General features: G+C 34.5%; 1 protein-coding gene across 2 annotated transcripts in view; it reads left to right on the forward strand.

The window, feature by feature from the left end:
- LOC115284867 (angiopoietin-1) overlaps positions 1 to 12,896 on the forward strand; it is a 232,851-nt gene that overhangs the window by 73,986 nt on the left and 145,969 nt on the right. The window lies entirely within an intron of this gene.

Here is a 12,896-nt window from a genome sequence, read left to right on the forward strand (position 1 = left end):
GAGAATCCCAAGCAGTTCAGGCTGTCAGCCTGGAGCCAGATGTGGGGCTCGAACTCACAAAACTGCGAGGTCATGACCGGAGCTGAAACCAAGAGTGGACACTCAACTGATGGAGCCATCCTGGAAGCCTGACAACTTAGTATATCTTAAATTGAACCCTCAGTTCCCCAGCTCACAGCACCTCCCTAAAACCTTTCTTACTGTGTCTACCTAGTTTTCAAGATATTTTTCAAAGGCCACCTTCATCTTATGAGTTTTCTTATTTCTTCTAAAATGTAATATTTCCTTCATTTACCTTTTTATTGTTACATTGGTAATAGGGATTTTGAGTCAGAATTCTTATATTTTCTATTTATACTCCTTGCCCTCCTGAACTGTTAGCTCTTTGAAAATAAGGATTATATGTTACTCATTTATTTTGTCTCCCTCAGTAGTTAGTACATGGTTGCACATAATTGTTAAATAGCTCTATCATGATTACACTGGATGGAAGAGCCCACCATGGCCACTTAGTACTGTGTATATGGAAGGGTTCCCTTCAAAGCTTGAAAGGGATTTGTTGTGTTAAAATTAAAACAGGTTGGATTATTGATGCTACATAACATGGGAGCAGACAAGGTGTGTGTGTGTGTGTGTGTGTGTGTGTGTGTGTGTGTGTGTGTTTTGTTCTTTCTCCATTGCTCAGAAAGGGCTAAGTCATGACCCTTTACTGGATCACCTTCACTTTATCAGTGATATACTCTATTGCTTTCATTGAGAAAGATTTTAACTTTCTGCTTAAAGCTAATCATGGACATTTTCAGACTTAAATTATATCCTGTGACAGGACACACCAGACATTTGATACCCATTTGAGTGGGGTTTTAGTGGGTAAAGTAAACCTCTTCTGGCAATGGAAAATACCTTAATAAACTCACACACTAGATCTGATATACAAAACTCTATGATGGGAAACTTGAGTATGGTCTTTGAAAGGTTTCAGTTTCATTTTATAAAATTATCAATGGTTTGCACTCAGGCTGGAATGTCATTAAAAGAAATCTTAGTTGATTCTAAACACAAGCCTAGATAGTGTTAGAAGTTATTGGGTTCTTTCATTCCAGATCCTTCAAAATGAATAGTCTTGTTCTAAAGTTTTACTTTCTGAGAAAACCATTTCACTTAGATATAATCTCTTCTCTAGCACACATCCATATCCACTTTACCATATAATCATGGTAAACAGAATCACAGACAAGCGACTCATTTTAGTATCAGTTCTTTTGTACAAGATGTCTTTAAGTCATGCCAGTTTAGAATGATGCAACCCACATTCCTTATGAAGGTGGGGAAACTAGATTTGACAACCATCTAGTTCAGCAACCACTCAGAAGTTATAAGCAGTATATTTTAGGCCTGCATTCTATGATTACCTACTTAGGGTGTTCAAAGAAGTTTATAATACTAACTGTAGCCAGTTTGACAAAATTTAAAGAATGACAGCTCTGTGGAAGATGACGTTATACTCTTTTCTTTTTTCAAATCTCCTCTCATATCCAATAGCTATTCATAGACTTCTCTTCCGTTAGCAGACAAATAGGGTAGCCCAAAACATTAGAGGTTTACATTATATTTGCAATTGTATTAGGGGGTGGGAAGCATTGTACTCCATCTCACAGCTTGATGTTAAGATGATTTTATGATTACCTTATTTGAATGAGATTCTAGTTTTCTGCCCTAGTAACCCACTTTTCTGAATTATAATCCTCAATTTTCTTTTTGGATTTCTAGATGCTCTATAAAGAAATACAAAACAAAGGAAAAAATTACATTTTCTAGTCTCTTTTTCAGATAAGCAAAGGCATATAGCTAAATTATGATGAATGGGAAGGTTGTAAGAAACATGGTATGGCTACTTTGGGGAATTTTTTTTAAAGACTGTAGACTTGTGCTTTATGTTTTTTCTTCCCTTCTTCCTCTATGTTACTCCTTGAAATTTATGTGATAGCTCGAGTTCTAGGACCATGAAAAAAGAAAGTTATTGATGGGGATGACCAGCAGTAAACTAGAAACAATCTGGGTTCTTAGGACTTTGTTGAGTAGAGTTTCACTTACAGACCTAAGCAAATGTGTCTGGACTTTTATGTGCAAGACAAATAACGTTCTGTGTTGTTTATGCCCCTATTATTTTTGGTCTCTGTTATCTTTAATCATGCGGAGGTCCTTGAGAGCAGTATGGCATTTAGTGGAGACCTAATAATAAATCATTGAATAGAGAAACTTAAAGATGGAAGGATCTTAGAACTTATCTGTTTGATTTATCATTGTATTCCCAGCACCTAGAACAATGCCTGGAACTATCAAAATAAGATAGTGAATTAATGAATTTCTGAACAGTTTGCAAACAATAATTTTATCTCCCTCATTCAAGAGTTCTACTTCTTATTTCTATTTCCCATCTTACTTCACTGGCCAGAATACCTAAGATAATGCGGATTTTGTTTTTTTAGTTTCCTGTTCACAAAAAGAGGTTTCTAGAACATTCTGCTTTGCAGGAGAGTGTTGATGCTTGAGTTGAATGTTTTCTTAAATGCTAATATCTTTCTGTAATTTTTACCTGATTGTGTTAAATTTTTCAAGTTCAAATGTTTGCTACAATCCTGTGATAATCAATACTTCATCTTAGTTATATATATTTATGAGTTGAAAATTTTCCATTCTTAAAGTGCCCTTCCAATATATATTTTATAGATTTTCTGGGAAATAAATTGCTTTTGAATCAATAAAAATCAGTTCTAATTGCCTCACATATCATTTATTATTCATAGACTGAAAATATTTAAATTGAGAAGATAATCAAAAACATTTTGACACAGAGATTAACAAAGAAAATTGTTCAAAAAAGCTAGTGGTTCTTTTGGAAAATTGCCTTTAATTCAGGTACATGAAATCTAAGCAAAACAGTAACTTTCCAAAGAAATAATTCATCAGTGAATTCTGTGGTTCATTAATTAATGTGTATGGTTGATTAAGATCTATAGTGAAACAACAAATGCTGATAGGACCAATTAAAATACTTAAAGAGGTTTTTACTTGACAGTTTTAACTACTTTAAGACTTTATATCCCTAGAGATGTAGAGCAGAGAACTAAAAATTGTTAGTCACAGCTTCCAGTTATGAGAATTTATAGAAACCATGGTCAAGTTTACCTTTTGATAAAATTATCAATTATTTTTGTCTCTGTGATATCACATTACACATCAAAGTAAGTTTGTAAATTAATTTATGTAATCTATAAAAATGGAAAAATGAAAAATCAAATTTCAAATCACCTCTGAAACTGTTTTAAAATGTTGATTTTATCACATTTTAAAATATATATCTCTTCCCCAATATATCCTAATTCATGTTTTATGCCTGATTTTTTGTTGTAATTTACTAGAACTATGATCTGTGAGTGGCTGCTTCTGTTACCTAACAGTTATTTGATAGAATGGCTTCAGATTAAGTTCTGTAAAACAGAATTCTTTACACAATTTCCATAAATTCAATCTATTATCATATGTCTTGTCTATATATTTGGTAAATTCACTTAGTACTTTACCACATATTGTATCTCACTCACCTAAAGGCCGTGTTCTTATTAGCATTGTTTATAACAAGGTATTATGATGTTAGAGTATTGAGATTTTTCTTTAGTCATGAGAGAGAAATCTTATTTAAAAATTTTGCAGCAAAATGTATCCCAGCCATGGCTATCTCACTACCTATTCGTAGGAGAGCCTTGGCAAAAGATTTAGTTAAACTCCTGTAATGTTAAAAAATAAAAACAGAAACAAAAAAAACTGTTTTGTCAGTTGATTTTTATCTGCCCTTAATTGCAACACAAATGCCTGAATTCTCAGCTTCTTCCAAAGTTGGTAACCTCAACCTGTCTTCTGTTTGATTTTCATCAAAAGGTTGATTGAATGAACAGTGTGAATGGAAAATAATTGTAAGGACATGTCGTCCATTTCTTTCTTTCGTTAGTCTATTTTTTAATCTGAATTTTAATCTGCTTTTTAGACTGAATCAGATGGACTTACAGAAGCTTTGTAATTGGATTCCATTGTTTTGGGGACCCCACTTATTTCTTTCCAACAGACCTCAGAGAATTGCCTCCATTGAATATTCTCCCTTTAGGGTCTATTAAGGGTTACTGAGAGAGCAATTAATGCTTTTAAGGATATTATCATGAACTCTACACTCATGTTTTAAGGCTGTTTTGGACATCATGATCAGATGAAACATTTTCTAGTGCCATAATTTCAATTTGGCCATTATTTTTTCTGAATTAACGTTCACTACCAAACCTGCTTATCTTCCTGTGTTCCTTTCCCAATAATTGGAGTAACTGTTCATCTTGTCACATGTAGTCAATCACCAATCATTTCCATTCTTCCTACAAGGTATGTCTGAAATCTATCCAGCGTTCACAAGATTCACTGCCCTGACTTAGTGTTACTGATAATTTTCCTTTTACCACAGACTCCAGTATGGCCCACCTAGACACCGTCATCAATCCTGTCTTTACTTAAAATTTTGATATTTTGTTCATTGTGGATATTTAAAAATTATTTTGGGGTTAAAAATATTTTATTAAAATAAGGTCACATTAATATTAGCATAATATTTAATATGAATGTTATAATTAATATCTAATATTTCATTAATTGTTATTTATCTTGATTCCTGAGTTTTTGGTTAAATTTTGTGCCTGAGGCAAGTAGCTTACTCATTTCACTCTAGTCCCAGTAGTGTTCCAAGGACCCTGATTTCTTGGCTTTGGTAGTTTTTACTTTTACCTGAGTCTGCAACAAAACAGCTATAAAGGATTGGAGGATGGGAGATCAGGAGAGCAAAGGGATCAGGACTTTGCCTTCAGCCTGAAGTTGTTCCAAGGGAGGCAGAGAAGACTTAATGTTAAGTCAGATTTAAAGTTTTAGTAATTACCTTGAACTGGTCACTCAGTTTCTGGGTTAAAACTGTATTTGCAACTTAAACTCACCATCGGCTGAATTACCTAGGAGTAAATGGAATACTCCTGACACACATATGGGGTGTCATCCTTCTTCAACCATATAAAGAAAAGAGCAAATCAGAAAAATACTTATGTTCTTAGTTATGTCACCAGCCAAGCTTGTTTTATTTATTGTCACATCTATTTATTTGACTGCAGCCTCTTTCTTCTCACTAATTTGCTTACGGCTTCATTTATAAAACCTAGAACAGTGTCTGATGCATAGTAGGAACTTAATGTTTTCATATTCATTCATTCCTTCATTCAATAAATATTTATAAGAACGTGCTATCTACTTTTCCATGTGCTGGGAATAGAGAGTGAACTTAGCAGGCAAACCTCACAGAGGGTCCTCCTTTATTCTTAGGCAGGGTGAGGTTATAATCTTGTGGCATATGGTTACCATGAGACCTCTTTTAAGTGTGCCTTCTATGAGTTCCATGAAGGCAAGGAGTCCATCTCGTTTATCTCCTTGTCTCTAGCACCTAGTTGCCTAGCATGTGAAATAGACTCAGTGAAAATTTAAGTAAATGAATTCACCACAATTCTCAGTTTTTCCTCTATGAAGATTTACCTGAGTAGTATCTTTTATGTATACATTTCAGAGTCAATCTTATTTGTTCTGAGGAACTGTTTTGTGAATGTTGTTGGTCGCCTGCTCTGAATCCTTTGTTTCTTCCTGATAGAACTCCAGTTTTGTTCAGGAATCCACTTTCCCTTACATAGTCCTCATATTTGAAGGGAAGTTGACCCCTTTTCTGTTACTAAGAATTTGACCTAATTAGTTCTGATCAGAGTATTTCTTTTTTGTTTCTCGCCCCCTCCCAGTTTTATTGAAATATAATTCTAATGAAAGTATTTCTGATCTTCTTCATGATTGGCTTAGATATGGCCATACAATTTAAGTCAGTTTAGTCTGAGACAATATTTCCCAAGGGCTTCTGAGAAATTTTCCCCATATTTGCCTGACGGGTCTTTCTTTTATATCAGTGATTCTCAACTGTGGATGATTTTGCCTCCCAGGCCATGTTTGACCATGTCTGGAGATATTGTTCATGGTTACAGCTTGGGGGATACTACTGGCATCTAGTGGGTAAAGGCCAAGGATGATGCTAAGCATCCTACAAGGTGCAGGACAGTACAAGAATTATTTGGTCCAAAATGCCATTAGTGTCAATAATGTCAAGGTGAGGAAACCAGTCTAACATACACAAAGAAGCACGTAGCTCCCGCTTACCGTCAGGAAACTAGCTTTAGGATGAAATCTAATTGTAGATGTTAGAAAGAAGAGAGAAAATGATCGTGGGTTCTTGATTACATATCCATGTAGTTGTAATCTAGTAATTTTGAAGCTAGTTTTGGCTTTGAAATTTCAGTCATTTGAACCAATGCATTTCCTAATTGCTTATACCACTTTGAGCTGGATTATTTTAAAACAGCCATTAAAAGCATCATAACCTATATAAATTGGTATGTATTTCTTTATTAATCAGTAAGAATCCAGTCTTATTCCATTGTACTTTGGTTTTCATCCAAAAACTTGTTCCAATCTTAACTGTAAGATTTTCTTTTACATGCATACCTACATTCAAATTATCTACATAGTTTAAAATTTTAGTTTTGTATTTTTACATACTTTATACTTACATAGTTTTATATATTTTGTACTGAATATGTGTAGTACATATTTTTAAAAGTCTGTCAGTTTATTGAATGATATTTGGATGAGATTATACATAAGAAACTAAAGAGATGTTTGTTGAATTTAGAATGAATGTGTACCAAAAAATGTTTGTTCCATATTAATATTACTTACATTTAGTTGGTTTTTATGACTTTTGAAAATTATATGGCAGTACTTGAAATAGCTTGGAGACAACATAGGAATCAAAACTCCACCTGTAAGCCATTTTTTAAAAGACTTTGAAACCTATAAACTAGCCTCCTTTCTTTTTGCCACTGACAGGCATGTGTAGCCATTTTCTCTTTGGACAAAAACAAATGGTAGAGTTATGTGAGTTTTTTTGTATTATGCATGTTATAAAGTAGATCTTTAAATATTTGGTGTGTAGTTGAATCAAGACTTCAGGATTTGGGGGTTCTTAAGCCTTATTTACCAATTTTATATTCTGTAACTTCATTCAAATCTATTGAAACAGTTTAGTTTTGGGGCTTCTGGGTGGCTCAGTCAGTTAAATGTCTGACTTTGGCTCAGGTCATGGTCTCATGGTTCATGAGTTCAAGCCCTGCGTCAGGCTCTGTGCTGACAGCTCAGAGCCTGGAACCTGCTTCAGATTTTATAGCTTCCCCTCTCTCTGCCCCTCCCCCACTTGTGTTTTCTTTCTTTTTTTCTCTCTCTCTCTCAAGTATAAATACACATTAAAAATTTTAAAAAAAGAAATAGTTTTGTTTCTCTCAATGTATTTCTAAAATGAGAATAGTTGTGAAGGTGTACAAAAGATCTAAATGAGAATTATTATTTTTTAATTTAATAGTTTGTTGTCAAATTGATTTCCAAATAACACCCAGTGCTCTTCCCCACAAGTACCCTCCTCCATTACCACCACCTCCCTTCCCCCTCCCCCTCTGCCTTCAACTCTTGGTTCCTTTTCAGTATTCAGTAGTCTCTCTGGTTTTACGACCCTCTCTTTCCCAATTCTCTTTCCCCCTTCCCCTCCCCATGGTCCTCCATTATGTTTCTCCTGTTAGACTTATGAGTGCAAACATATCTCTTTTTTCACAGTTTCCTTTTTCTGGCTATTTCTGTGGTTGAAATTAGCACCTAATTTTTAGACAGGACACTTTCCAGCAATTACAATTATAGCCCAGTTGCAGAGTAAGGGAAAGAGCACTTCAGACAATGGTTAAACCTGGGATATTCCTTTGTCACTTGTGGGCTGCAGGAGTAAAAGAGACTCTTTTGGCATGTTGCCTTGTATAGAAGATTGCCGAGCTTGGAAGGGAGGGAATTCAATTCCAGAGTCTTAGGATCTTGACCTAGGGACTTTCTCCCCTATTTCTAGACCATCAGTCCTGAGATCTGCCAATTGCTGTGAGTCAGATGGGGGAGGAAGTTATGGGGTTAGTGTGTCAAAAGTCTTCTTAGGGTGAATACTAGAGCCTTGAAATTGAAGGTAACAGTTTTAAAGGCTTTCAAAGTTGTTGCAAGTGTCAGGAACCAATGATTTGTGAGCTCTGTCCTTGCTTGTGCTTCACCCCTCTAACCTTTATCCAGGACTGGCCTGCACAAGTGGTGTAAGTAGCTGCTACTGAAGTGTGATTGGAAGGGCATAAAGAGGCCCACTTGGCTCTAATTATTTTCCCCTGAGTCTGTCATAACTTCTCCATTACCTAGCACAGCATCTGGCTCAATAATTCTTGGATGGACGGACGGATGGATGGATGGATGGATGGATGAATAAACAAATTTATTTAGCACATATATATTTAGTAGTTATTTCATGCTGGGTACTACGCAAAATGCAGTGGATCCAAAAGTAAATATAATCAATATGTTCCACTTTTCATGAGGCCCAAAGTCTAGTTAAACAATAAAGAAAGTTAAAATAAGTATAACAATTATAAGTGGGGCTTCTGAAAGTTTAGAAGGAAATAAATAGGGTGTGGAGGGATGTAGACATTATAAAAGTCTTCAAAAGAAGGCATTTCTGGTATGAAAAATGACCCTAGTTGAATTGCAAAGATACTAGCAGGAAGAAATATTATAATCTTATTGGCCCTGCTGATGTGTTACGAGAGTTCTCCCACGAAAGAGTAAAAGTAGAGCACTAAGAGAATCAGAAACTCTTGATGGAGGAAAACCATTTCAAGGAAGGAAAATGCCAGATTGCTGTCATGCTGCACTGAACTGGGTGTAGACGGGAACAGGAGGGCCTTAGCAAACCAGGACAGAGCCTCTGAGCCAGGGTAGGGGACCAAGGAGCCTAGAGGATGGTATCTAGGACGAACTGGTCAGAGTCCTATTGGCAAAGTTGGTAGGATGCTACATCCTGGGAATCCAATCTGAACAGATGAACTGCAATAACAAAATCTGACTGTGAAAAATGTTCAGAACTCCATGAGAGTGATTTTTTTTGTAGAAAAGTGAGATGATATATCAATCAGAAATGAAAACATTGGCCACTAGTTTAGTAACAGGAAAACCTGGGGCTCTTTATTTTTTTAAGGTATGTATGTATGTATTGTATGTATGTATGTATGTATGCATATTTTAATTTCAGTAAAGGTAACATACTTTCAGGCGTGTAATATAGAGATTCAGCAATTTTATACAGCACCGAGTGCCCATCATGACAAATACACTCCTTAATTCCATCACCTATTTCAGCCATCCCCCACTGTTCTATTTAAAGAAACTCTTCTTTTACTCATGTTAGAATCTTTCTTGCCACTTCCGAAGCCATTCGATTTTCTATTATTAGCTGTCTTTGGGTTAATTAGAGGAGTTTTGTAAATTATAATAAAAATGAGTTTTATCTATGATCATACTTATTCTTTACAAATTTGAGGAGCAGCTACTGATAGTGGAATAACAATGAGTGAAGAAATGAATGAACCATGAGTGGATGAAGGAATTAATGGATGGGGTAAGATTTATTTTAGTATTCACGATAAATGTATGTGTTACTCTCACATATTTGCTCATTCACCTGACACTGAGCTCCTGGGAAATTAAAAAAGAAAGATAATCTTACTTCAAATGTCTCGTTTCTATATAAAATGCTATGTTTTAGTTTTATATGTGGTTAACCAGCTTCTAAAGCTCCATCATGTATATCTGAAACACATAAGCACAGACTGACATATAAAAGATGAAAGTTCAGCTTTGAGGGTAAGCCTTAAACTAAATTTGCACTGCTTCCTGGTGTCTACTTCAAAATTCCAAGATAAGAGTTCTTTATTTGCAATCCATTATCACTATTTAAACATCTTTCATTGCTGAAGCTGTGTTTTCAAGGAGTTGGAGGAGTTGATTTTGAACAGTAGCTGTTCATAAAGACAGCAGAGCCCTCACCCCCAACCCTATCTCCTGCTCTGTTTTTCTATTTTCAACATGAAGAATCTTTCTGGTATCAGACAGAGGAATACATTTGTTCTCTAAAAGACATCAAGGAAATGAAGTGAAACAAAAGCTAAAACAAAATCTTTTCAAATTTGTAAAATTTCTCTCTACAAATCATGATTTCTGCTTTCTAACAACAACAAAGAAGGCTTTTGAACATCAAACAGCTCTTGCAAGATGACAGTTTTAAAATATTCAATGTACACAAACTAGAAACATATGACAAACTAGCAAACATTTAGAAGTTAGAGAATTAAATGGAAAAACACTTCTGAATGAACGTTTATATTGTTATTCCAGAACTGCAATGTTACTAATATTGGATAAATCCTGAAAACAGCTGGACTTTGGCTTTCCCTAACTGATTCTGCCCCAAGTTACTGGGTTTTTTTGTTGTTATTAAGAAAATAATATTTTTGTACATTACTCTTACTTCCAGGGCTGTGAGTGCTGGACTATATGGGAATGCTTACCAAATGCTTACTGTTCATCATGTGCATGAATAAATAGAGTGAGCCTGCAATCCACTGCTGTATTTTCATAATAATAATGGAGTAACAATGGTCTTTGAAAGTTACAGATAATCCCTAATCCTCATTGTCTTCTTCTCTTTTAACCTAACCTTTCTCTAGAGTGACTAGCAAGATACAAAATTGACTGATGATCTTCTCTCTTCCCCTGTCTGACCCTACACACACCCCCTCTCTTAGAGGTCCCAAGGAGCAAAGAAATGACCAAAAGGCAGGCAGTAGGAGGGAGAGGAAAGAAAAACAAACCAAGTGATCAACCCCAAGCAGAGTGTTGGCTGTTTTCTATTATTCACTCATTTGAGCTTTCTCAGATGTGTTTTTGTGAGAAGACTTTCATGTTGTTTTCTTTCCCGTCTTAGAGCTAACTACCTTTTCCCATGTAGTGGGCTGAGGACTAGAGCACTTGAAGCTCTAGGTAGGCTGCTGGATTCTTGGGATGCTCAAGCATGATGTTTCCATCTTCTTTCTTCTGGAAACAGGCTTTTAAATTGTGCATGAAGCTCTGTCAGTTTTGAACAGAAACTAAAGTTACAAAGTAGTGGTAGAAATTCAAAAGCAGTTCATTAATCTTTGGTATTCATATATGGCTCTAAATATGAGGATTTTTAAAAACTATTCATTTTGGTATTTTATAGATCAACTACTATGTAACTATATAAGGGGTGGCCTTTAGTTTATAAAAATATGATACCCACTGAGTTACGTTTTGATCTGTTCCATGAGTGTGCTTTTAAATCCTGGCATCATGAATTAAACATAGAACAATCTCATTCATTTGAATAAAATCCGCCTACTGTGAGCCATATGCATGGCCTGGGTCAAATCTGTGGAAGCGCCATTGTGGAAAAGAATGCCCTCAGGCCGTGTCGTTTTTGTTTCAATTGTCCAAGGGCTCAGAGTGAACACCAAAGAGGAAGGGACACATCAATCTGAGTCACCAACACTTCAAAGATGCTCAAGCTTTCTTGAAAGACTAATACATTGCAAGCTTTCATTGGACATTAAATGACTTCTATGAGTTTCCCAAAGAAGCTAGACTTTATGTAAAACTGCTTTTTGTTTGTTATAGAATTTAATGGTAGAAAAATTCCTTTGTAAGTAATGAAAGTAATTGCAAAATAGTCATTATTATGATCTATGTAGTAACAATTTTGTTCCAACTTTTTGGAATGTTATGTGCTTTACATAAATTACATTATTTTAATTATTTTTTAAAACCCTATAAGATAGGTAGTATTATTATTCATCTGTATTATTATAATTGAGGAAAAGGAAGCACAGAGAAGTTGAATATTTTGCTAAAGTTCACAAAACATCATTTGAATTTCCTTTATCTTACTCTAAAACTTAAACGTTAGGCTTGAGAGAATATATACTTGTATATTTAATTAAGACATTGACAGCTATCTTAAAGAGCCTACTAATGCTAAAGTAACTTGTTTCTGGGAAACCCAAAAAGGGAATTTTGTACATTTTTGGCTATTGATGGTTGTTTATAATAACTTGAAAATGTCACGGTAGAATGCATATTAGAAACATGAACAATGTCCAAGTATATTTCAAGATTTCTAAACTAAGCCATTTTTCCCAATATTTGTTTTCCATTTATATTGTCACATAGTTTTTGCTTAAGTTAAATTTGTACCTTATATGTATGGCAGATTTATATAAGGAGTAAAGGTTAAAAAATAAAAGAAACTAGAAACAAATATCAGTGTCTCTATTATGTAAAGATTTAATGAATCAGTATGAAAAGAAAGACAACTTAATTGAAAAATGGACAAGAGAATATGGTTAGGGATTTCAATGAAGAATATATACAAATGAATATATACAAATGAATTATATCACAAAAATGTGATAAAATGTCCAATATCAGTTGTAGTTATAGGAATGCCAATTAAATAATGAAATTTTACTCTATTAAATTATAAAAGATTAAAATGTTTCATACCTATTATTTCAAGGATATATAAATATAAGCACTGTGAAACATCACTAGTGGAAGTATAAATTATTAAAACCTGGACACATATACACATAGTCCCCAGACTTAAAAATGTTTATACTCTTTGAACCAATAATTTTACTTATAGTAACATATATGAGGGAAATAGAGAGGAATATCAAATTTTACCTCTAAGGATAATTAACAAATCTTATTTTAAATTTAAAAAATTAAATAATTTATAAATTCAACACAAAACAGTGGTCAGGCTAATAAATTTATGATACCACATGATA

Source organism: Suricata suricatta, unplaced genomic scaffold (genome assembly GCF_006229205.1).
Source record: "Suricata suricatta isolate VVHF042 unplaced genomic scaffold, meerkat_22Aug2017_6uvM2_HiC HiC_scaffold_24, whole genome shotgun sequence".
Lineage (NCBI taxonomy): Eukaryota > Metazoa > Chordata > Mammalia > Carnivora > Herpestidae > Suricata > Suricata suricatta.